Here is a 27,699-nt window from a genome sequence, read left to right as displayed (position 1 = left end):
TCAAAATGTGTTTCCCACCAAATCTGGCCAATGGTGAGCCGCCACGGCATTAATGAAGGCTGTACCACGTTTTGGTATTTACAATAATGCCATCAGCTTAATCTAATTTATTTTCCAACTTAAATAATTATCACATAATATTACAAAACTTAAAAAATTCATAAAAAATTCAATATTAATCCAAATTAGGTGGGATTTTTTTTGTTAGTTTCCAAATTTTATCTACTTTTTTTAGGCATAATAGTGTAAGTTGTGCCTGGTAAAATTTTGGAATGGTATATTGATCTTTGACATGTGTGACATAATTGTATGTTTTGCCATTTTAATCACCAAATGCTCATACATTATCCAAAATTAATGAAATTTCATATGGTGATTCTTGACACATTTCTGGAGATTTTGGTATATCATTTGTGATTTTTGGATCTCTAGAGTTGTAGATATGATTTTTTCTTTTTGAGTGTGACATTATGTGTCACATTATGCCATGCTGAGTTCATGAATTAATTTACCATGCTTCCATTAGGCCTATGGCTCTGATTTTTTGCATGAGATACAATATGTATGTTAACTTTCAACATGATTTTTTGTGGATTTAATTGGTCCATTTTCTAATTGATTTGGGTTTTTGATTGCCGTTTAGCATCTTTGGGTTGTTTCTTGTGTAACAAACTTTATATGTGTTGTTGAATGCTCATACTATATCATATGAAGGTGAAATTTGATGGAGTGATTCATAACATGTTTAGGTGTAGTTTGGCTTTGGTCCCATCAATTTCTTAATTGTTTTCACTGTTTGGCATGTGATTGAAGTTAATGCTCATTTTGTTACCATGAATTGGCTTACATAATTGTGTCTGGACTTTTTGATTTTCATTGACCTACTTTCTTTTGTCCAATTGAGCTGAAAATTGACATGCTATATATTGAATATGTTCTGTTTTGGTGTGAATTTTTGTGGAATTAATTGAAGGGTTTTGGTATGCTTTTGAGTGAAATAGTTCTGTTTGGTCTTTTGGTGTTGCAAATTGCATGATTGATGTTAAATTGTGCATGAAATGATAATGGTGAATGGTATGAGCATGGGACCAATTGCATTTGCTTTTAATTTGTTTGAATATGATTTTGGTTGAATTGCACTTGCTGTTTAGAATTTTTTATCCCTTTTGGACCCTAGGCTTGGCCTAGTGGTCTAGTTTCTCACATTTGGTGTGGATTTTCAGGTTGAAATGCAAAAGGCTTAAGGGAAAAAGTGCAAGTTGATTAAATTGAGTTTTGTTGGATGTTGTAAACTAACATTGGCTTTGTGTTGTAGGTTTGATGCTTAAGCTTGAGCTCATGGCTTGCACTTATGTGCATTAATTTGTGTTGTCTGTATAGATGGACTTTTGCTGTTTACTGTTGGTTTGTCTGAGTACTGATGATACTTGATTGATTTCAGGTACATTTAGTTGCTTACAGTTCTTTAAGAACTCGCTTGCTGCTGCTTGGTTGTATAAACCAGTTGAGGTAGACTCTCTATACTTCATGTAGTCTGGAAGACCTGGCCTGTTACTTGGCCAGGCAACCGTCTGAAGTCCTCCTTAAGAGGCGATGTCTGTGATTGTTTACTTTTGTGCCAAGCAGGTAAAGACCTCAATGAGACAATTGGTGGATCAAAGAGATATGCAATCTATCTCCCACTATTCTGTTGAGTCGCCCCTCTGCTCACACCACTGTGTTGATGCATTGGGACACAAACCCAAGATCTTGTACAATGTACAGTTGTGTCAGAGTCTTGAGCGTAGAAGGGTTCCCACATTCTGAACCCACGCTCCTTTGTCTGAAGCTCTCCCTGACCAGGGATAAGAGCTGTGAAGTCTCATCTTCACTCACCTTTCATCAGCTTCACCTTAGCCCCTCAATGGCAAGGTTAAGAGCTAACCTTACCCCGATACAGAGGCTTGTTTGTTGAGGTTGATATGACCCCTCGACTAAAGCCTAGCCCTGATGTTTGAGCCCCTTGTTGGTGTGTTTATTTCATGCTGTATATGTTTGTGTGGTGTGATTGTATCCCCTAGGTTTGCTAGACTCCGCGTAGTCTCGTTTGCATGACAATTAAGGTAGCACGGTTCCTTCGTATAGGACTTCCTTTCTTGCTTGAGCTTTCCTAAAACACAAACAAACAGTATCCTCTCTTAAGGATACGTCAACTCCTTCTACTACAGGCGAGTAAGTCTCCAAAGGTCGAGCATCCGGTAGATTGCGTAGTGACGTTGTCCACTTAAAAAACACAAACCAACAGGAATAGTTTAGCCGAACTACGGCAACTCTGATTCTCATGTCCAGATGAGATACGTAAGCACGAGATGCGATGTCTTGTCGAGTTTGACTAACAACTAACACTAATTCTTTTCTCTCGCCCTCGTTGCGATTGAGACCTCCCCTTTCTCTTGCCCTAGTTGCAATCGAGACCCTTCTTCTGCCTGTGTCTTCGTTTTGTGTTGTTGTGTGCTTGGAAGCTGACGTAAGTCCATCGAGTGGCATTCGGGTTCCAGTGTGCGTGTGTTTTGGTTCGGATGCTGATGTAAGTCCAGTGATTGGCATTCAGGCTCCACGTTTGCCTCCTAGTGTGTGTTTTGGTTCGGATGCTGATGTAAGCCCAGTGATTGGCATTCAGGCTCCATGTTTGCCTTTGCCTGCATTTGTTTGTGTGCGTGTTAGCCGAGCTACGAATGCTCTGATTCTCCTTCGTCCAAAGGAGATACGTATGCATAAGATGCGATATCCTAGCGAGCATGTGTCGTTTCCCCAGTCCGAACTACTTTAACTCTGATGTCTAGGCTTGATAGACTAAGTAGGCCCAGGATGCGATATCCCGCCGAGTCAGTTTCAGTCTTGTTTGTTTCTTGTGTCTCTTTCAGCCAGTGTGTGTGTGTGAGCAGTGTTTTAGCAACCATCTTCCTTCCTTTTGTGCGTGGATCCCGTCGAGTACGACGGATGCGTAGGGGTGCTAATACCTTCCCTTCGCATAACCGACTCCCGATCCCATCTCTCTTTGGTCGCGAGACCATGTCTTTTCCAAGTTTACTCTGAGCGTTTCCTTTCCCTCTTTTGGGATAAATAACACACGGTGGCGGCTCTGTTGTTCTTCGTTTCCCGCCGGTTTTTCGCGTAATGCGACAGATATAGTTTATGTACCATTTTTTCCGACTTAAAAGTAGAATTTAATTTAAGAAAAAACCTACCTTCTGAAACTGCTAAAGCATCATAATTGTCTGCCGTAATCTTGGTTCTATTTGGTTCGTGTCTAGCAAAATGAGAAGTATAATAATTTATCCCAATAAAATTTGTGCTTCCTTTTAATATACGTTTCTCCTCTTCAGTGAATTCTGGTAGTCTATTCCCTACCAACTCTTTCATTATTCTTGGATAATCTCCATGAAACACGGGATCTAAAACCCTACACATTGAAATATAATGTAGCTAAAATATTTTTTTATATGTATATGCAATTACCATTTAAAGAAGATATATAAAAGTTAAATAAACATAACATCGAACTTGTGATAATGCATACATGGTGTGTTGTTTGTAGGGTAAGTAAAATAGACTAACCATCCCCAATAAAAATCCATTAGTCTTTGAGCAGCAACCACATCTTCTGGGTTAGAACTATAGGGAACATATCTTCCTGATGAAAGAGCAAGTCCAATTTCTCCCCATTGTATTGCCTATATCAAATAATTCTCCTTATTTTATAATCTTTAATTAATGTTACCAATTGTCAATGTACTTTTTAATTTTTTTTTTTAACTAATTCAATTATAACTATTATTATTATTTTTATCAATGGTTTATATTTTATTCACTATGTTGTGAATCTCAATTGTTAATCTACATATACTTTAAGCTAACATTCATACTATATATGTAAAATAGAATATCTAAAATATGTCTTACTTGGAATTTTGTTGTGTATAATTTTGAGGTTGTACCATGGGCAAGAAGGAAGTTATGAAGTAGAGTATATACTTGTGTACATGTTTTAGTATTTGTGCATGCTTGATCAGTACATAAATTATCAATATTGAACATGTGTTGAACTATAGCCGTGAACTCTGCCTCATTGATTGTAGTCCAATGTTTTACTCGATCTCCATATGTTTTGAATAAGAGCTCACTATAATCCTTGTAATATTTTCTGATTTTTTTTTACATAAGTAATATAAGCATAAATGTTGAAATTCCATTATCTTGGTGTACACTAACATCAAGGTTAAATAAATTAATTGAAAATAAAATATCAAGAGGAGATGCTATTGAGGAAAATTTACACAATGGACCGATTTAAGAAGCCACCGTATTTTTGTTTAAGAGCTAGCGGGTAGTCAAAGTGCATGATACCCACAAAAGGTTCAATACCTACATATATAGATAAAAAAATGGATCATGTAAAAGCGGAAAAAAGTGTATGTATTTTATTTTTAACAAAATTCTTGTTAAATCTGATTATTGCAATAAATATTAGATACTTCACACCATACCATTATTTAGTAATTCATCAATCAAGTTGTTGTAGAAGTTGATACCTTCTTGATTTATACCTCCATTCAAAGTTCCATCTATATAATCAATCATTAAAAATAAACAAAAAGATAAATATATTAGTATTATTAAGTATTTCAATAAAAGAATATATTAAATCACTAATTGTTGTGCATTTAAAAATGATTATTTTTCTCATATCTTTAGTATGAATAACAACAAACATCAAAGTTTAATATCAGAAAGAAAGACACTATGAAGAGTCATTTACAAAATAAGTATAAATTAACACATAAAATATATTATATTCATTCAAATCGAGTATCGACGAAGATAGCTAAAATCTCTAACATTTAAAATGAAAAAAAAACTTAAAGAATAAATTTAAAATATAAAAATAAGTTAGAAGAATAAAAGTATAATCTAGCCAACTTAAATATATGAAATTATCTTTGTATTTATAGATTAAAGTGTCTAACTTTTGTATCTTAAGAATAAGAAAAATAGAACACAAATTTAAAACACAAAACTAAAACCTAAAAACAACTTAAATGACCAAAATTATAATTTATAATTTTAAACAACCATTGAAATATGAGATTCCTTGCTTAAATTTCAAACTCAAACTTTGTTTAATATTCTTCACTTTAGATATTAATTAAAGATGTAATGCAAAATAAATATAAAGATCTAACTAAAGTAAACACACTTACAAAAATATGTTAGAGAATATAATTTATGCTCAAGCACAACTTATTTTAGATTCAAAGATAGAAATAAAAGGAAGAACCAAAGCACCAAACATAACTCAAATATTTAATTACTTAATATTCTTCTTCTAACAAATATGAGAGTGTATTAACTAACAACTCTTGTTGATATTTTTTTTTAACATATACCCTCTCTTTTTTATAAAGTCAACATTAGAAACTTAATATCTTTATCTTTGTGGTATTGTATTAGATATTTTATTATTCTAGATGTTAAAATATATTCTTATAGTTTTAAAAATTACCTGGTAATATTCTACTCCAAGAGATAGACATTCGATAAGAATTTACTCCAAGTTTCTTTAAATGTTACACGTCCTCCTACAAAATCCTAGAAATTAAAATAAAGAAAATAAGTTCAAAAAATTAACTGTCCTAAGGTGTTCACTTTTTTCTAAATTTATTTCTACATTATCAATCTATTATGTTTATGGTTGGAGACTTGGAGTCAAGAATTCCGACAAAAAATGGATGTATTCTTACTTTCATCAAAATAATAATTAACGTATAATATTTGAAAATAAAAATATAATACTTATCAAAAGAAAAAACAATTGAGTTCATATTTGATGAACTCACCTCATATCTTTTATAATGTTCAATTTTTGATGAAAATTTATCAGCATCTAAATATTGACCTGCTTGTTAAGAAGAAAGAAAAAAATGATTATTGTTAATCATTATAACTGAGAATTATACTTCAAGATGAATAGAAATAATCAAGTAACAATACTACATATTTCAAGATAAATAGAAAAATAAAAGTTAATCACTGAAATTGGGAAGGATGTAATAAATTATTAAAAAGATAAGTTGTTTGTCACAAGTTCATTAGATAATATCTTTCGATAATTGGATCCAAAAACAAAGTTCAAATTTTATAAGATAATTGTTTTGTTGTAAAGTGACCATGTCACCTTTCATTGTAGTAACTTTTACAATTTGTTAAAAGTTGTTTGTCATTTCATCTATCAACTTTATTTGATAATTTAATTTTGAAAATATTTTGGTAAATTAAAGTTTTATTGAATACTAGTACTATATGAAAGATAAAATAACATTAAATTATTGAATATTGGTTAACATACGTAGCAAAATATAAAAGTACCAAAGTACTCACATTTTTATTCTTACTATAAGTATATATTTCAAACCTTTGTGTTGTTCAACTATATCATCCCAGATATCAAGTCCTCTCTCTCCTTCATGTGAACCTCCTTCAATTTGATGTTACCAAAATTTTATTAGTAATACGAAACTTTTATAATTTTAAACTAGTAAATATCTTTTTTTAATCAAAGTTATTATTATATATCTAAGCATATATGACTTTTAAAATGTATCTGAAGGGCAGAAGATCCGGTACCAAATAAAAATCCATGTGAAAATCATTCATGATTTGGAAATTTTGAAGAATTTAAAAATTTCAATATAGAGGTATATGAATTAGATGTATTTCCTTCTTCAATCTATAAATCTCAACAACAAAAAAATATGTTAACAAAAAAACTAAAATTAAGTAACTATTACTCAATTAATATTATTGTATATATGGATAAACTAATTAACTTAATCAGAAGTGAAATAGATAAGTCATATTTGATTGTCATGTGCTTGGGAAGTAGATCTACAATCGTAACATAATATAGACAATTATGACAATGTAAATAGTTAAATAATTTATATTAGAAAATAAAGAGCACAAATTTCATTACAATTATATATATATATATATATATATATATATATATATATATATATATATATATATATATATATATATATATATATATATATATATATATATATATATATATATATATATATATATATATATATATATCATATAACATTTTGTATAGTTATTATGTACAATAAGTGTATGACTATTACTAAATTATCATTTGTGTATATTATATTGACCTTAATTTAAAATTTTGATGATGAAATTATAATACTAATAAGTGATATATTTCAAAATTAATAAATAAATGTATCTAAAATTTTGAAAAATATCTTATATTTAGGAAAAAATAAATATTTAAAATGATAAGAGATTAACAAGTAGATATAGAAGGAACATATATTAACATGGTTTGATGAAGATAAAATATTGAATTGTATTTTATTTTACATATGTGTAAGTTTAATTTTTCTAAAGTTTTAATGGTTTAAATTAAGAGAACTATTATCAGAAAAATCAAAATACATACACCCATATGCTTGAGAAGGAATGTTAAAAATCAAAATAAGAGACAAGATTGTAATAGTAGTTTTAGAAATTCTCAAAGCTAACAAAATCTCCATTTTGCGCAATGAGGAGAATGCCAAAATTTGATATAAAATTCAAAAATTTACTTTATTTATAGTTCGAAAAAATAAACAAATATAGCAATCTGTTAGATCACTTTCTAATTTAAAAAAGACCAGACTAGTCTTCTAAAATATTTTAACAAAAATATATTATTGTGCTGTCTGAAATTACTTTGACCTTTTTTTGACCACATATTTGTTTGATCATGGTGAATATAAATCTTAATATATATAAATATATATATATATATATATATATATATATATATATATATATATATATATATATATATATATATATATATATATATATATATATTCCAACAAAATAACATTGTTAGTTTGTTATTTTATATAAAATATAGTTTATTTGTTACAATTGTACATCATCATGTTAAAAATACATTTGCATATATTAATTTATTTCTAAAATAAATATATTAAAAAAATGAGTAAATGATAAACTTATTTAAAGTATGTCATAAATAATTATGATCTACACCTGCCCATCATCATCATAGCTTTGATTATTTAAAGTTAACTTCACTTGTTATTTTTAAATTATATTACTTAATAACACAAAGATTAATATTACTTATGTTGTTATTATATTATAGAAGTTATATCACATTACAAGTGTTCACCTTCGTAACTAAGGTAGATATATTCGAATAAGAAACATTTTCTTCGTGTTATTTAATTCTACTTCACCCAATTACTTAAAACCCCTCATGTTTTTGGTCAGACTCATATCGCTTTTATCTAATACATTCTTTGATTTCATACTAATGTGTTTATCCCAACAAAAAAAAGAATACTAATTTTCATAAATTTGCTACACCTAGCTAATGAGTAATGTTCGAGTAAGCCCTAGAGGCCAATATTTTTATTAGAACTCGATATTTATATTGAATTATCTATTAATAATAATAAGGTTTTTTTATCATGTTTTTTTCCCACGGTAATAAAGTCCCTAGAATAGCTAGTCTCTTTGATGAAGCATCGAGTATGATTTAATCATGAGACTCTGTTAAACATAAATATATTATTCTTAAAACATATGTAGTCAATTTTTATTGTGAAGTGGGATAATGTAATACCCCAACCAGATATGATCTAAAATATCGTAACAGAGATACTATAATAGATGGTACTTATACATAAAATAACATATAACTGCCATTTTTAAAATATAAAAATACTAATAACACCCAACACAAATCAAAATATAAGGAAAGTCTTATTGCATCCATCAAATCATCTTGCATTTCCCTTTATCAGCGATCTGTCCATCTTAAAAGATAATAAAAAATATGGGTGTGAGATAATATTATCTCAGTGGAGTTCTACCAAAGCCAAAAGTCCACACACACATACACACACACACACACGCACGTACGCGCGCGCACACACACACATACACACACACACAAATATATATATATATATATATATATATATATATATATATATATATATATATATATATATATATATATATATATATATATATATATATATATATATAGAGAGAGAGAGAGAGAGAGAGAGAGAGAGAGAGAGAGAGAGAGAGAGAGAGAGAGAGAGAGAGAGAGAGAGAGAGAGAGAGAGAGAGAGAGAGAGAGAGAGAAGAATTATAACTCTTTACCATAACATAGATCCTTGAATTGACTTTCTAATGCAACTGATTGTATCTCAATTGGAGTTACCAAACTCTATTATTTTCAATTCTGCTTCAAAATTTGTAACATTATTAGTCGAATATAAAATAATGGTAATCGACTACCACTCACCCAGAAGTCATATTTTCACATTTTCAACATTAGTAGTCAAATACCAATTAATGGTGGTCGACTACCACTCATACAAGAACTAAAAGGACAACATTTTATTGCATAAACTTGTATCAAAACAATCCCTAAGGTTCCTCTTTACTACAAACATTATTTTAAGGCATAATCCAAACATTCAGAGGTAGGAAACAAGTATGCACTCATAATCAAGACATCAAAACACAATCAAATAAACTTTTCAAACGTGCAAACAAAACATTTCATAACTTAGGATACCCATTTTCCCACATGAAACCCTATGTTAAACTATCCCAATCATCACCTAAAGAACCCCACCTTTAAGTGATAAAAAACCTTAAATTAGAAAGAGGATGAAGATGATTGATGAAGAGCCTTGATGATGTATTTTGACATTCTTCCTTATACATGGTTGGATAACTCCTTCTTTGACACTACTTGCAAGAATCAGGACTATTATATAGATAACATTAAAGCATTTTATATAGATAACATTAAAGCATTGAGACTATTATATGGATAGCTTGATGATTACATCTCAAGAATCATGGATGAAGAATTATAAAGTTTTCATATAGGTATAAATATTATGAGTAATATTTATATTTGATTCGTCCGCCATGAGAATACTACATAAAATGTTATGCATGTTTCATAAGCTATTCTCACGATGATAGTGGTGTATACCGCCCTTCAATCTAAAACCATTAAGGATCAGCGTAAGGTATAATGTACTTAAGTAAAACACGAAACACTATAAGGTATGATAGTGGAATTTATAACATTGTAACATATGATGTCCTAAAGTGAAATACAGTACACTGTAAGGTATAATATGCTTAGTTGGCTTGTTCAACTTGCAACCCACACAAGCAATTATATAAATAGAACCCTTGTCCTGAAGTATTAATTTCCTAACCAAACTCGATTTGTGAAACTCTCTCTGTACTTACCTCTCTTAAATTCTTCATTCATAATAAATAGAATTAAGATTGGTGGCACTATGTTTGTATGAAATGAGTATAGGTGTTTTGTTTTGTTCAACAATTGCGACCATTCTCTGATTCTGCATCAATGGTTAATTGCCACAAGAGGTAACCATTATATCATTGATCATGTACATTCATAAGGAGTAAGTTAAGGGTTATTTTTATTTTCTTCTCTGCATTTTAATCATGATATTCCTTCAAGTAAAAACTCTTAAGTAATCACAAACATTTCATTATTATTCATAATTCTCATTATATATAAGCATGCAACTCCTTGAAATCTTTAAGAGTTTGACATTTTCGCATCAATAAAAACATTTCTAATGGGTTTTATATCATTTTAGAAAATTTAAAATATCAAATTTTCCAAACATTAAAACTATTTATATTTGTCTTTAAAACTGTGTATCATACTCTACTTTCATCTTCATGCAAAGAGGAAACTTTTAACTTCTTTAAGAGAATAATATCTTAGACTTAATCTCTTCGCCAGATATATTTGGAGTTTTCTTCCCATCCTTTTGTTACTTATGACGTGGGATCTAGCTTGGGGTTTAAAGTTGTTAGGTGGTGAGGTTGTCTAATGAATGATCTCAAAAGAGAAATGTGTGGCTTTTGAGTTGACTAGATCTTTATGGTTTAGGTATATGACTAAAGTTGATTTGATTCTAATTTGACACCCTATGGTGTGTTCTAATTTGAAATTCCAAAATGATTCTATTTCTTGAGGTACGACAATGACCTTGGAGGAAATTGTGGGTATGATCATTTTCTCTTTTGGAAATTGATTTTTAAGGAAGAACATATTTTACTCTTGAACTTTTCAAAACTTGATGTCATAACCTATTATCTTCCTAAATCAGTAGAGCTGGGATGGTTGGTCAATTTTTGCTTTAGGAGATGTTTTGCAAGTTTTTGTTGATTTATGCTTATGATATTCTTTTAGTTTTGCCAGATTCCTTTTTCATATGCTTTTTCTTAAGGATCGAGGTCTTTTCTCCAATAATGTTATCAATTTTTTAAGAGGTTCCTTTTGGTTGGTGGTTTTTTAGGATTGCAGTGCACCTCTAATCCTTTTTGCTTTCCTTTTGTTTTTTCATATTTTGGTGGATACATTTTATAATTTATTCCTTTATTTTTCTTCCTATTTATCTCTATTATATTTGTCTTTAAAAAATTGTGCAAATAGTTTATAATACATTCATAAGTTTTTTTAAAAAAAGTTTACACATGAAATTCACCTACCATAAGTGTGGAGAAGAGATGTATTGTGGGTTCGAACAATCATCCCCCTATGAATCATCTTATAAATACACACATACAAAAACACAACACCAAAATATTAGAAGAAAGAAAATACAATTTGTTAAATTGAAGCAAAATATGAAACAATGCATAACACAATTGAGAAAAACAGAGAAAAATGTTGAGTGAATTTTTTTATCCTACTATCATTTACTCTTCTATATTTCTATCATCTTCCCATATTTTTATTTAATGATGTGCATTAGGTAATAGTCAGGCCTGACCATATATATTATGAAACCAAAGGTGAGTTTAAATTTGAAATCTTTTTATGAAAAAAAGAGACATTTTAAAAGTTCATAATAATTTTTGTTAGTAAAACTACTTGATTTTAGCCTAAATTTTATTCTCCTTATATTTTAGAATTCAATATCGCTTATTAAATAAATATAATTGTAACACCCCCATATACGATAGTGTCTAAAATCATCACATTCAGAATATTAAATATTAGTATTGATACTTTTAATAGTACATAACTAGCATAAGTATATAGAAACACATAGCCTACAATATTGTGCATGCAGATACAACATGTCTAAACATAAAATTCTAAGAGTAAAATACACAATAGAAAAAAAACATAAGGAAAGTCTTCACGTGCTCATCAAGTCATCTTGTCATTTCCTTTACAGGAAACCTATTCATTTGAAAATATATTCAACAATATGGGGTGAGATAATACCATCTCAGTGGAGTCCTTATAAAACCACAAGTCCTCTAGGATATTAGGTCATCTAGAACTACTCAAGTTTCTACTAAATTCCAGTACTCGTGTGACATAAAATAAAACTAAGGGGTTCGAGGCATAATCAACCTCATACAATGTATGAATGCCAACATACTCCCTCTCACGTCCATGTATGCCAACAAAAGATGGTCAGCCTCGTAAAATGTCAACTACCTACTAGCGCTTCTAAAGCCTAGTTTTATCGTCTTTTTTATTTCTTGTTGATCCTTTCTGTCAAGGTTAATTTTATAGTGTGACCTACGTTTCTGATCAGATTACCCTCCTAGTTAAAGGAAACAATTCAGGAACGCACATAAATTCTCGACATTCCTCACATGTATTTCAATATATCCCTTTTGGAACCAATGTCATCGTATGCTCATTATCTCAAGAACACCTAAGTATCCAAGTCTCACTATGAAATTATTTTGATTTATGACTTAGTTTACCTTTGATCCTTAGGTTACCTCATAATTAGTTACTTTCATAAACAACAAACATAAATACAAACACTATAATACTTTACTATAGGATATATTTTTGAATTAGCTTTCCAACATAAATGATTGTGTCTCAATCAAAGTTATCTAACTCAAGATACGTTTGTTACGAGTTGACTCTATTTTCCAGACAATGGGCATTACAGGTCAACAATAATTTGGCTTACGGGCGTAAGCAACCCAATATTTTTCACTATTTTGAGGCAGTCATCTTTACAATCGAGTTGCATGCTTGATTACAGCCATAAGGGAGCCCGTAAGCATGGCTTACGACCGTAAAAGGCTTAGACACCCTCAAATATTTCAATTTCACCTATTTTAGTCATGTATTCTGTAACATCCCATATTCTCTTAAATGCTCAATTGGTTATCAGTTGAGATCAACTGAGTTCCTACGTACTCTATTTGGTGTCAGTTGAGACAGATTGAACTTCTATATGCTTTAAATGTTGTCAGTTGAGACCAATGGAGTAACAAGTGAACTCTTAAAATATCATTTATTATTAAAAGAGACTGGCCTTTATTAATAAGTACAAGAATGAGAATTTTGGTAATATTAATAATTTGTCAATTGGTATTAGAAGGAAAATCCCAATTAAGTTATTTCTCTACTTTCTTTATATTATATGTTATATATGTGTGGTGGCAAGAAGAAAAGAAAAAGAAGAAAATCAGAAAAGGGAAGAAAGGAAAGGAAAGAAGGAAAAATAGAGGAGGATAAAAAGTAAAGAGGGGAGCTTGGAGGAAGAAGAAGATTCATGGGAGATCATCATCATCATCACCAACTTCATCTCCAAACTTCATCATGTTCATCTTATCAAGGTGAGTCCTTAGTTAGAACTTCGGGGATTTAGATAATCTTAGGGTTTTAATGATCAATACATGATTTTTGTGAATTGTGTTTGAATAACCATGGTGTCCATGTGATCTTGATGATATGAATCATGTTGATGATTAACTGTTGTGTAGTTGAATGTTGTGATGATACCATGTTATTGTTGTCATTATGAATGCATGTTATTCTTGATGTTATGTTTGGTGTTGTTGTGATGGATTGGGGTTTTGTGTTATGATTATGTTGTGGTTGTTTCTAATAGGAATACATGTTCCAATAATTGGAAGTTATGCTATTGTGGTTGTTTCTACTATGAATACATGTTCCAACAATTGAAAGCTATGTTGTTGTGGTATTGATATCATGATGTTGTTGACGGTCTTTTTCCAACCTGTGTGTTGATGATCTTTTTCCAACCTGTGTGTTGATGATCTTTTTCCAACCTTTATGTTGATTATCTTTTTCCAACCTTCGTGTTGATGATCTGTTTTTAACCTCCATGTTTGACGATCTTTTTCCAACCTCCGTGTTGATGATCTTTTAACAAAATTCATGTTGTTGATCTTTTTCTAATCTCCGTGTTTATGATTTGTTTCTAACAATCGTGTCGTTTCCAACCAACGAGTCGATGACGATCTTCCTTTTGTTAGACATTCCTCTCATAAAGGATCAAACTGGAACCTCCAACAGCAGTGACATCCTAAAACTCTCTTAATCAACTTGTGAGTTCCTCGATTCAGTTACTGAATGTCAGAGAATCAAAGTTCACCACCAGACCAAAAACCAGACCCAAAGTCTACCTCTGTCAATACCAGTCACTCCTTTCACCTAGCAATCCCCATTATTGCATAACATACAAGTCAAGCATAAGTACTTCATGCATAATGCATAGAAAATCATACAACATGCAAAATATGACGACAAACATCTCTTTTACGACTAATTTATTCTCCAACAAAGCATTTCAGTTAATCCCTAACAAATAAGTTCTCAAAAGAAATGCATCTAGTCTCATTGCATTACATTAAATTTTATTTCTTTCAAGGGGAAAAATTTGGGTCTTCTATATTTAACTACCTTCAATCATATCATCTGATTTTAGATAGTTAAATAAGGGCAGTTGTCATACCCCAATTTCCCCCCACTTTTTTCCCATTTTCTTTCTTTTCTTGCTCAAGTTAAATTCATCTGATACACCATAAAAAGTTTCATATGGTCCACCTTACATTTGATTTTACTTAATGGTTTAAAGGTTTTCCGTTAATCTTTATATTTTGTTGGTTTGTGACTTATAATTAACTATTGATTGACTTTGATCATTTCAATTTTGTTAACCATGCTCTGACCAATGTTGACTTTTACCATTATTGTTGACTTTTTTCACATGTTGACTTTCATCATGATGATTGACTTTATCATTACCATTGACTTTTAATTATTATTGACTTTTCGTCATTGATTGGATGTTATTGACCTTGAATCATTATAAACATTAATCATTATTGACTATTTCCTTAATATTTTTTCTTTGACCATACTTTGACTTTTATTGACTTTTTGGAAAGAAAGGAAATGTCTTCATTCATGAGTAATTGGAATACATTACAAGCATTACAAGCTTTATTACAAGGAAAGTATCAATTACAAAAAAAACTGCAAAATTTAGGTATAGTTGACTTTTAGTCAACAATTGACTTTTGGTTAACTATTGACTATTGACTTGATTTTGGCTTCTGAATTTTCCTAGACCTATTTTAAAAATATTTGACCAAAGGATTCATCATTGTTCATCATAAATAAATTATTCCATGATTATGTTGCAAATGCTAATTTCCAACAACTCAAGATTTCATCTACTATCAAACTCCATTCTCATGTCTTTTTTTCATTCTTCGATGTCCCCTCAAGCTCATTCTTCCACCAAAATGTTGACTTTGCTACAAGTAAGAAGGTACACCAAGTTATATATTCATATCATGGATTAAATTCATCAAAATGCTATGGAAAAGTCATAAAAAAAGTATGCACTACTTCACAAAATTATGCACTATTTCACAAAAATTATGCACTATTTCATAAATTCATCACTTGTTTTTTCAACACTTTCCAACATTGATTCATGCCCAAAAGTAAGAATTTGATCCATAAGTTTACACCATTAAAAATTGCACATTTTCAACACAAAATCACTTCTCAAAAGCACTTAAAGTCATGTGATAACTCACCAAAAATTCCAGGTAAAAGTGACAAAAAATCAAAGACAAAAGCATTCAAAAATTCCAAGTTTCATGCATAATAACCAATGACCTTCTATCTTACATTCCAACTTTGTACTTTTTCAAAAACCTACTCCCTTTGAAAAACTATAAAAACCTACTATTTTTCATCATTCTAAGAGGGAAAAAACCATGACTTCATAGTAAAGTTATTATGTCAAAATTCATCACCATCATAAAAAGCCCATAAACCAAGTTGATGGAATTTCATCACTTGAAACTCCATTGAATTGAGCATACATTCCTACCATTTTTCCATAACCATCTTCATTCTAAACTCATAAAAAATGCAACATTTCCATCACCATTCACAAAATTCAGCACTATTTCTATCAATAATTCAAGGGTTTCTATCAACATTCATCAAGGATTCAACCTTTCTATCTTATAGTCATCAATAAAAAATTCTTTAACATATTCATCATCTAAAGTTTAATTCAAAAAAGTTTCAAGCATCATCAATATTAAACAATAATTTACCAAGGTTTTCCATTCAAGAATAATCACTATCATCCACAATCATATGTTCATCAAGAGCTTGGAAATTAATTGGATTAAAGGAGCTTACTTTGAAGTTTTTCGAGTTTCTCATCGGTAAATTCGTCGGCGATTTTCAACACTAACCGTGGAAAACCTCTGCTCTATTGGTAATATATTTCACCTCTTTTTTCCGTGTTATACATTATCTCTTCCGAATTGGTTGAGCCATCTTACCGAGCATCTTGTGAGCAAGAACGAATTTCACATTTTTCTTCACTTTTATCGGTAATCTTTCATCCACTTCTATTATTTAATGTGATATGCTTGTTGTAGTTCTAACTTAAGTCAAAACTTGTACCAAATGAGTCATAATAAAACCATGATATAAACCATAAAAATGAGCCAAACCGAATGTGAATGCTTATCGAAACTGGATTGAAACTGAATCCAAATCTAGATTAATCTATGTTGATAGTTTAAGGGGTGTCTTCGAATTTTCACTCAATTTCTTGAATGATATAGTTAAGGTTCGAGCGTCATGTATTGGGTTGTTGTGTTGTTCTAGTATTCCTGATATGGGTGTTTACTATGTTAGTAATCCGATTACACATTAGTTTCAATTACTTCCAAAGAGTAGGGAAAAACCAATGACTCAATTTTATCCTGACAATGAAGCTACTTTGGTGGGGTTACATGTGATTCGGTGTATCAGAAGTTCAATGTTGTGCTTGTTGGTAGTCACCGTACTTCTGGTCATTGGTCGCATGGGAAATTCATATGTTTGGTGTTTGATTCAGAGTTGAACAAGTGTAGGAAGTTGACTTCTTTTCAAGATGAACATTTTACTCATATGAATCATATGAATAAGAATAAGTTGTTTTTTCAATAATGCTTTGCACTGGTTGACCGCTAGCTCTAGTTATTTACTCGTGCTTGATATAAGTTGTGATATTTAGAGGAAGATAAAAACAATTTCTGATGCAGAAGCTTAATATTGAGAAGTAGAAGTCTTTCTCATCTCATATATAGTTTACTTTGAGTGTTAATGTCCTAGCTATTGAATCATGTTTTCAATGACTAAACATTCTTCAATCTTATCTTTCTAAGTAGTAGCATAACATAGTGTAATTATTTTATAATATAGCAAATTTCAACTATAGTGATATAAGACCATGTGATTTTACCATTATATGTTGAATATAAATTGAGATGCAATTGGAATAAATTTGTGACTATCAACAACCCTCTTATTACACATACTTATGACTTATAATATCCTGGTTAATACTGATATAACACATATGCCATACTATACATATTTCTAATTACTATAATACATATGACACACGTCACTATGTATTTCTAATTACTATTATACTTGTTTATCTTATATAATATAATGGACATGTCACTATTTGATTGGTAATTTAATTAAGTTTAAAAAATGGTTCTATGCATTTCCTATAAAAAATCATTATGGTCATGTACAATTATTTTTAGGATCTAATTTTTTCTTAATTAACATTAAAGTTAAACTAGTTTTTTATAATAAAAATAGGATATTAGTTCTCTTGATTGATTAATATCAGGATTGATCTTGACTTTAATCTTGGTTATTTTCTTTTATTCATATCATTAATCCTTGATTTTTCTCTTTTTCTTTATCTTAGTTCATAATTCTTGATAGCTTGCTCTTAATGTATGTAGCTTGACCTATTATTTTGCATGACCCCATGTGTCTTGATTCAATTAATTGATGGAACTTATTTTGGTCAATTAATTGAATTAATGAATTTAGGACTTTTTTGTCACTCCTTTGATCAACAATTACATGTTCCCTTAGGTTCTTTTATTCAATCAGGTGATAAAAAGTATCTTGATCATTTAACTTGAATTATAAATATTAGGACGTTTACCAATACATATTTCCTTAGGAAAAACCCAATTCCATTCATATTTAAAACCCTAGAAATAGGTAACGATCAAAACATGACAACAACAAGCTTCATTCCTCATCTTTAGTATCATATCCCATTATTTCAATCATACCTCTATCTTTGTCCATTCAAGACTAAAACCATTTTTGAAAATAAACTAAATCCAATGTCAAGTATAAACTAAAACACTTAACAAATACGATGCGAATTGTGTGCCACGAGCCTTAAGAAATGGAGAAGAATGAGAGGGAGCATTCATATCCTTATTCTGAATACTTTTGGATACAAGAGGTATGATCCAGTTTTTCAAAGTATTCACCTTCATTCATAGACTTTAGTATAATTCAAATCAAGGCAATTTTCAACATTTGCCTTCAAATTAAAATCAATCACAATCAATATCAAAGACATTTCATAATCTTTTTCTCTCAAACTCTTTGGGCGAATCACCATCTCTTGATTAAAACACCCCTATCATTGGTTTAATCACCATCTCTTGGTTAAAATACCCCTCTCTTTGGGTTAATCATCATCTATTTGTTAAAACAACTCTCTCTTGGGGTTAATCACCATCTCTTGGTTAAAACACCCCTCTCTTTAGGTTAATCACCATACCTTGGTTAAAACACCATTCTCTTTGGTTTAATCATAATCTCCTGGTTAAAACACCCTCTCTTTGGGTTAATCATCATCTCTTGGTTAAAACACCACTCTCTTTGGATTAATCACAATCTCTTGGTTAAAACACCTCTCTTTGGGTTAATCACCATCTCTTGGTTAAAACACCTCTCTTTGGCTTTAAACACCACTTCTTTGGTTGAAACACCACTCTCTTAGTTCAATAATTATCTCTTGGTTAAAACATCTCTCTTTTGGTTAATCACCATTGATCAGTGCATTTTGATTCACTTTCTTATACTATTGTACTTAGGCAAATCTATAATTTATTATATTATTTTTAATATTTTAGTATGTTTTAATATTTAAGTTTATTTTTTGCTTTATTTTATTTTCGTACTTTATTTTCAGCATATATGGTTATTTGATATCTTGTCACTATTCATATCATAACTTGGGCTATATGAGTCGGATTGACGCGTTCTAATATGCGTTGGAAATCTAAGAGAAAGAAATACAAATTTCATGTTGAAGTCAAAAGTAGATTAGGAATGAAGAAGGGTCGGATAATTCGTTAAAGTTCCAGACTTAATTAAAATAGTTAGTTTAGACCGGTTTTTGTAATTTTCGGGTCGAATCCCATAAGGGCCAGAATTTTCCTTTTATTATATTAAGTCTTTCACTGCTACATGAATCCTAATCCTGAATTTTGATGATACAATATTGCTTAGAAGATTTCATGGAGAGCTAATTCCCAAAGAGCTGATCTGTTGTATTCGATTCCACTTTGAGGTTTTTATTAACTTCAGTTTAATTTCAATTTCTTTTCAATTCTTTCTATAAACTCATTTGCTTAATTTGATTACTTTCGTTTGCTTAATTCAATTGTTTCTTATAGGATAGAGTAGCTCTTTCGTTATCGTGTTTGATTAAGTAGCTCTTTCGTTTGCTTAATTCAATTGTTCAATTGTATGATCCTTAACTATAATCACGTTAGCGTAGCTCTTTCGTTATCGTGTTTGATTAAGTCGCGTTTGCTTAATTCGTGTCTGCTTAAATTCGTTTGCTTAATTAGGAAATTAGGAACATAAATCATATAATACCAATTTGTGCTTGTCAGTGGGTATTGTAATCGAATGAGATTGAATCCGCTAGGGAATTGAAATTATAAGAATCGATGATAAGTCAGAAATCGATATAATGAATTAGCTTATTTATCAATTTTGCTTTTACCTTTAATCATCTTCGATTTAAGTTTTGAACCTTAAAAACCCCCTCTTTCTATTCGTTTGGTTATAACATTCAAGAGTCCTTGTGATATGATATTCGAGTGTCGCTTCCGTTTTACTACACTTTTAAACTCGTTTTTGACCCGTGTGCGACAGCGGATCAAATTGGTGCCGTTGCCGGGGACTTTTGTAGATTTTAACCATTATTATAGTCTAACCATTATTATAGTCATAGGTGTTGTTTTTTAGCATTTTTTTGCCCTAACTTTCTTGCGTATTGGTCTTTTTGCGGTTTAGGATAAAAAAAAAACTTGTTTTTAAAAAGATTGCCTCAGATTATTCAAATCCTTTGTCGATTCATTAGGAAAATATTAAGGATCGAAAGCCTCTATTTAGGAACTAAATACTGGAAGCCGCTCTAAAAAACCGAAATTCCTTATTTTTCTATTATTTATTTATTTATTTTCTGTTTTGATAGTTTTAGAAAATTCCGAAAAAATTCTCAAAATTTTTAATTGACGTTATTAGATTAGTTTTTGTGTTTTTGTATTTTTTGTATTTTATTTTAATCGGTTTTTTCGTATTTCAATTGTTTTACTTAATAGGGATATTGTCAGTATTTTTCTATTTGTTGATGCATTGCTGAATTAGTTGTGTTTTCTCATTGTTTGTTGATTTTTTTTCTTTTCTATTGAGTTTAACACGGCTGACCAAAGAACCCTAAGAGAACTTGTTGCCCCTGATGTTGATTATAATGCTTTGTGTATTGAATATCTTGTTGCTGCCAAATCCTTGATTGAGAACATGTCACTTAACTCCCAACAGTTCACAACAAGGGATAATTTTATGGTTCAAGAAAAAGGTATGAATGAGATTCAAGTTTCTTCTTCCAGCAAGGCTCTAGAAACCAAAATTGATGAACTTACCTCTTTAGTGAAACAATTGATGTTACCCATTACACCACCACCACCATATAACCCTCCACAAGTAACAACCTCTTCACATTCTAAACCTTCACTAGAGGAACTTGTCAAGCAAATGGTTGTAAACAGTCTCCAATTTCAGCAGCAAACAAATTATAGTATTCAGACTTTGCAAACACAAATTGGACAACTTTCCACTTCAATGAGTGTCATGCAACAAGCTCAAGGATCAAATCAACTACATGCCCAAATAATAGTTAATCCAAAAGTCTCTAATATGAGTGCAATTTCCTTGAGATCCGAAAAAGTTACAGAACCAGCCCCAGAAAAAAATAAAAAAATTGTTAGTGTAACACATGAAGATAAACTTGAACCTTCTATTATTGTTGAGGTTGAAAAAAAGTATGTATCACCAATCCCTTTCCCATAAAGAGTATTGAAAAATAAGAAGATTGACGAGGAAGATCATTCTATTTTTCAAATAGAGTTGCTTTCTGAAGTTGTTGATGAAACTTGTTCTGATTTGTTTTCAGCTGATTTTCCAACTTGATCTAGTTTTGATGATATTTACTCATGTAATGATTGTACTAACACTAACCTTTGTGCTGTTTGTGCTGAGATTGACGCTGCCTTGCAGGGTGACAATGTAAATGAAGTTGTTTATATAGCTGAAGCTCTTGACATTCCGGCTGCCCGAAACATACCATCCATTGAACAACCACATTCTGTAGAGCCTAAACCACTTCCCGAGGATTCATATTATTCATCAAAGCTTCAACTTAAGCAGAAACATAAGAAGGGAATTGGATGGACCTTGGTTGACACTCGTGATATTAGCCATTCCATATGTATGCATAGGATCTCACTTAAAGATGAAATAAAAGTAGTGAGACAGCCCCGTAATCCTTTGATTCTTAATATTATGAAAAAGGAGATCACTTTCACGCGTTCATTCAACACTTTTACTTATCAAAGATTCTTCTTTGATCCTGGGATACAAGGCGAATGCACTAATCAAAATTTCAAGGTCAATGGACACTATCCAAAGCTACTACATGAGAACCCGACTTTGGAAGAAGAGACTGTAGAAGAACTCTCTTTGGGAAAGGCTGCTTATGCAATCACTTATCCGCCTTGACTCCTGTGGTGTGTTCTTTCCTTTCTCTCACTCTTATTTTATATTTATGCTCTTTCATTTAGGACAATGTATGGTTTAAGTGTGGGGGAGAGAACCGTTTTTTTTTTGTTTTTTTTGTTTTTTCTCTGTTTTGGTTTTGGTTTGCTTTCTTAAAAATAAAATAAAAATTGCATGCTTTTTCCTTTGGTTTTTGAGTTACAATTTGTAATACCCCAAAATTTACCCTTCATTTTTCAAAAAATAAATAAATAAAATAAATAAATAAATAAATAAATAAATAAATAAATAAATAAATTAATTAAATAAATAAATAAAATAAATAAATAAAATATAACAAATTATTTTGGACTTGGGTCTCCCTCATTTGAGCCCACTACCCACGAAAATCAGTCTATAAATACAGAAGTTTCAGTATAGGAGTGACAGTTGGAGTTACACTGGGAGATTCACTGGAGAAAGATAGTGAGAGAAAGAAGACAGAACAAAGGGGGATTTTGAGGAGAAACAAAATACTCTGAGGTTTCCTTGGAACAAAACCCTGAGGAAAAAGATAGTGAGAGAAGACCTGACAGAGAACTCAGAGGAGCCTCCAAACCCTGAAGGGAACTCAACTTGTAAACCTCACGGGTGCAACTCAATTTCAATCAAGCTCTCCAATCAGGTTTGCCCTATATCCATCATCTTTATGCCTTTTATTTGAATGCTCTAAATGTATGAGGTATTATGGGTGAATTTGATACCTTTTTTGTGAGCCTTTTGTGAATTTTGATGGAATTATTCATGTGGTTACATTTTGATTTAGGGGCAACTCTGGGTTACCCTATTTTGTTTCTCTAACCTGTCTTTGTGTTGCCATGGCATTGTTTTCCCTGGATTTCACCTTGTTTGTCTAACCTTTCTGTTGAGTTTTCGCGAGGACTCACATACTCTTGCAGGGATACCATCCGGAGGTTTATCCTGATTAATCGTATTGACTGATTTTCTTTGATGGTCTAGCTGGAGAGATCTCAGGGTTGCTACTCCTTTAATTGCTGTAACTTTGGATCTTTATCCGTGTGGTAATTTTTTCCTTTTCTCGTACTTTATCGCTTTCTTAGCTGGAAGACCTCGATAGGAGGCAATGTTTGGGCCCCTTGGTGGCATTTTACTTTGAGATACATGTTTTGTGTTTTGTATTCATATCCCCACATGTAGCGCGGTTCCTTCGTCAAGGACTGCCTGTTTGCCCTCGAGCATCCCAAACCCTAAAACCCAAAGCAACACGTTTACTCCTTCTACTACAGGCGAGTAAGTCTCCAAAGGTCGAGCATCCGGTAGATTGCGTAGTGACGTCGTTCGTCCAAAACCCAATCCATAACCCCGTAGTTAGCCGAACTACGGCTTGCTCTGATTCTCATTCCAGATGAGATACGTAGGCATAAGACGCGATGTCTTAGCGAGCACACATCCCCCCAACCCATAGGTCAGCCGAGCTACGAAGACTCTGATTCTCATATTCAGATAAGATACGTATGCAGTGGATGCGACATCCACGCGAGTCATTTCTCTTAACCTTTTAGTAAATAGTACATTAGATAAACTCACACCCTTTAGACAAAACTACAAAAGTGGATCCCGTAGAGTACTATGGATGCGTAGGGGTGCTAATACCTTCCCTTCGCATAACCGACTCCCGAACCCAAGATTTGGTTGCGAGACCCTGTCTTGTCCTTTCCCTTTTTCAGGTTTACTTCGAGCGTTTCCTTTCTCTCCTTTGGGATGAATAACGCACGGTGGCGACTCTTCTGTCATTTTCTTTCGCCGGTTGTTTTTTTCGCACTGTATTTTTCAGGTTGCGACACAATTATGAGTATTTTTCTTAGTTCTCTTGACTAAAGTCTTGTGGTGTGATGTGAAAAATCTGCTATGCATTTTTAGTATGATAGGCAGAACTAAACTCTAAATTGTACATCATTTGTGGTAGATCAATTAGCCTTATATGGATAACATACAAAAATCCATCTCTTTCTTTATTGTGTGATTCACTCATGTCTGTTAGTCTCTAGAACTTGAATTGACTCTTGTTGATGCTGTTGTTTACTTGTGCACACTGATATGATAAAGGCAATTTTATTTTTTGTTTTTTTAGCCAGTTAGCCAAAAAGCCACCCTGAAATAATATCATCCTTTGTTTAAAACCCCCTTGAGCCTATTATCCTTTTTTTGTTTAAAACTCATTACAAACCGAGAAGTGAAAAACAATGTTATCGTCCTATTCAAAGGATTGAAAGAGTCTTGTTTGGAGTTGTGTGAGGTTGAATGATTATGTTTGTAATATTTCAGAAGTTGGTAGAAAAAGAAAAGAAAAATAGAAAATAAAAAAAAATGAATGAAAAAAAAATAGAAGGATGTATACATGTCAATACACACTCCTTATGAAAAAGAAAAAAAAGAAAGAAAGGAGAAGAAAAATATGAATGAAAATAGTTGCTATAGAGTTGTTGGAGTGAATGAAATCTTTTATAAATTCAACTCCCGCAGTTTCTTTCAAGTCTCTTTTGTCTCTTTGAATTTTAGCCTAGTACCCCTTTAGGATTTATCTCACCCTTACCTTGGCCACGTTACAACCAAATAAAAGTCCTTTTGATCTTTGTGTGCATGTATTTCAATTGTGGATGTTAGAGTCTTTTCAAGCTTATGGTAGTACTAACTTTCATGTTGTGCTTTGAGTGTAAACAGTTAATCTAAACACTTGAGAGTTGAATGAATAATATCATGTGAGGATCTTACTACTGTTGATGTACTCTTTGGTAACCTGTTTTCCTATTTGCTTTGAATGTCACAAAAAGTTGCTTACTAACACCATATTCTTGAAGCTTAGACTTAGAACTTTGCTTGCACCTTGTATCTTGATAACCTTTGGAATTACATGTTTTGTTTGTTCTTATTTTTCTGTTTTGAGTTTTGAATTTATAATTTTGCTCGGAGTGCAAAAGTTCAAGTGTGGGGGATTTTGATCAGTGTATTTTGATTCACTTTCTTCTACTATTGTACTTAGGCAAATCTATAGTTTATTATATTATTTTTAATATTTTAGTGTGTTTTAATATTTAAGTTTATTTTTTGCTTTATTTTATTTTCGTACTTTATTTTCAGCACAAATAGTTCTTTGGTTGAAACACCACTCTCTTAGTTCAATCATTATCTCTTGGTTAAAACATCTCTCTTTTGGTTAATCACCATCTCTTAGTTAAAACACCTCTCTTTGGATTAGTCACCATCTCTTGGATAAAACATCTCTCTTTGGGTTAATTTCCACCTCTTGGTTAAAACACTTGTACTTGGTTAAGACACGACTTTTACAATTCTTGGCCCTTGGTTAAGACACCACCCTTTGCAATTCTTTGTCTTTGGTTAAAACACCACTTTTTGCAATTATTTGTCCTTGGTTCATACACCACCCTTACAATTATTTGTCTTTCTTTCAAACCAAACATCAGTTTCTTTTCATAAAAGAACTATTATAATCCATTCCTTAGCAGTTAGATTAACAACTTAGAGCATCCAAACTAAGATCAAACAGCTAATGTCAAAACACTTCTAGGATACGACTATAACATTGCTCCCTAAAATCAACCAACAAATACTCATTTTCTACTCCACGAACTACAGAGCTTTGATTTTCTCATTGCACTTTGAGAATATGTAGACATTAGGTTTTGAAACCTTTGCGAGCACATTAATTAAAAACTTATTTTCCCATAATTAAAACCAGTCACAAGTAACCTTTAGATAATAACACACATATGCATAAAGAACAATTAAAACGGTTCCTGTTGAGTACAACGGATGTAAGGGGTGTTCATACCTTCCCCTTGCATAACCGACTTCCATACCCTTTTTCTCTTCCTTTTGGATTTTATTAATATTTTCCCTTTCTTTTAGAATAAATCAAATTCAATGACGACTCTGTTGTATTTTGAGCATGCAATGCGCTCGGGTATTTTTCGCGGTGCGACAGCTGGTGACTCTGCTGGGGAGTACCTAAGCAAGTCAAGCCTAATTTTGTTTATTTTTGCATGTTTGTATGTTTATCTTTATTGCTTTAATTTTTTTATTTTATTGCATATTTATTGCTTTTATATATTTATTATATTCTGGATATTATCTATATTCTCTATTAAGGGTTGGGTTTCATAATGTTACTTGAGAGAAAAGATCTACACTTGAGCTTGAGCACACACAAAATAGTAAGTGGTAGATTCGTGTTGACCTCCTTGATGTTATGTCCCGATTATGGTCAACATGAGATGCTACACCTGGAGTAGATCCTTTTGGGAGCATCACTGTCTTACTAGTCATTCATTTCAGACAGTGGTATCTCAAAATGGGTTCATGACTCTAGGGGCCTTTTTAGGAACCTCCTTCTTTGAAGAATATTACCTACATGTGAAGGGATTAGATTTGTTTGTACAATGAACCTTATCCATAGGTTACCCGGTCTTCCCTCCAGATCTATACTCGGTTCCCATTGTACAACAAACCTTTAAACCTATATTATCGCATACCATTATTGCATCATCATATATATACCAAACTTTTGAACCTAAATTATTGCATCATAAAACCTTTGAACTATTTAAACAAAAAATAATGCATATCTATTTGCATTCCATCCACGTGAAAAATCCATATGCATTGTTTCCAGGGAATCCCAAATTCCTAGTCATTATTGAACATTCAAAAAAGATAAAACCACACAGAAGAGATACATACCAGTTCATAAATACATAAGTTCTTTTCTCTTTTTCCCATATTGGTTTCCTCTTTTATCTTTACTTCCATACTCTATAATTGACGATAATTCTCGGATTCCCTGAAAACTAAAAACATATTCATACATTCATGCATTCATGCATTTGCATTTCATGCATATAAACCAAAAAATGGTCACCATTTCCCTTCCTCATCTAGAAGATGATGAGTCCCTAACAACGATATTTGACTAAAAGACATTCACCAAATAATTATGGAAAAGTTTGAGCATGAGAATGCAATGTGCAAGGAAAGCTTGGATCACGCCTAAGGCAAGGTCGACATGATCTTAGAAATATTAATAGGCAATATGACAACGGGCTTATTGGATCAAGTTGAGATTGGTGAATGAAATGAGAACGGACTAAAGACAGGTAAAATCCAGAATGAAACTGCAAGCAATCTTCCAATTTATGTCCAAGAGAAATATCTTGTACTGAATCAAAAGCCCACTCAAGGCAACCAGAAATAGGAGCAGAAGCAAAACAACCAATGGAATAATGATCAAGAGATGGGATGTCCAT

General features: G+C 31.6%; 1 pseudogene; it reads right to left on the bottom strand.

Annotated features, from left to right (window-relative positions):
• Window positions 1-27,699, bottom strand: LOC127130876 (furostanol glycoside 26-O-beta-glucosidase-like; annotated as a pseudogene).

The sequence above is a fragment of the Lathyrus oleraceus genome, chromosome 3 (assembly GCF_024323335.1).
Source record: "Lathyrus oleraceus cultivar Zhongwan6 chromosome 3, CAAS_Psat_ZW6_1.0, whole genome shotgun sequence".
Classification (NCBI taxonomy): Eukaryota; Viridiplantae; Streptophyta; class Magnoliopsida; order Fabales; family Fabaceae; genus Lathyrus; species Lathyrus oleraceus.
This window is presented reverse-complemented; position numbering and strand designations above follow the sequence as displayed.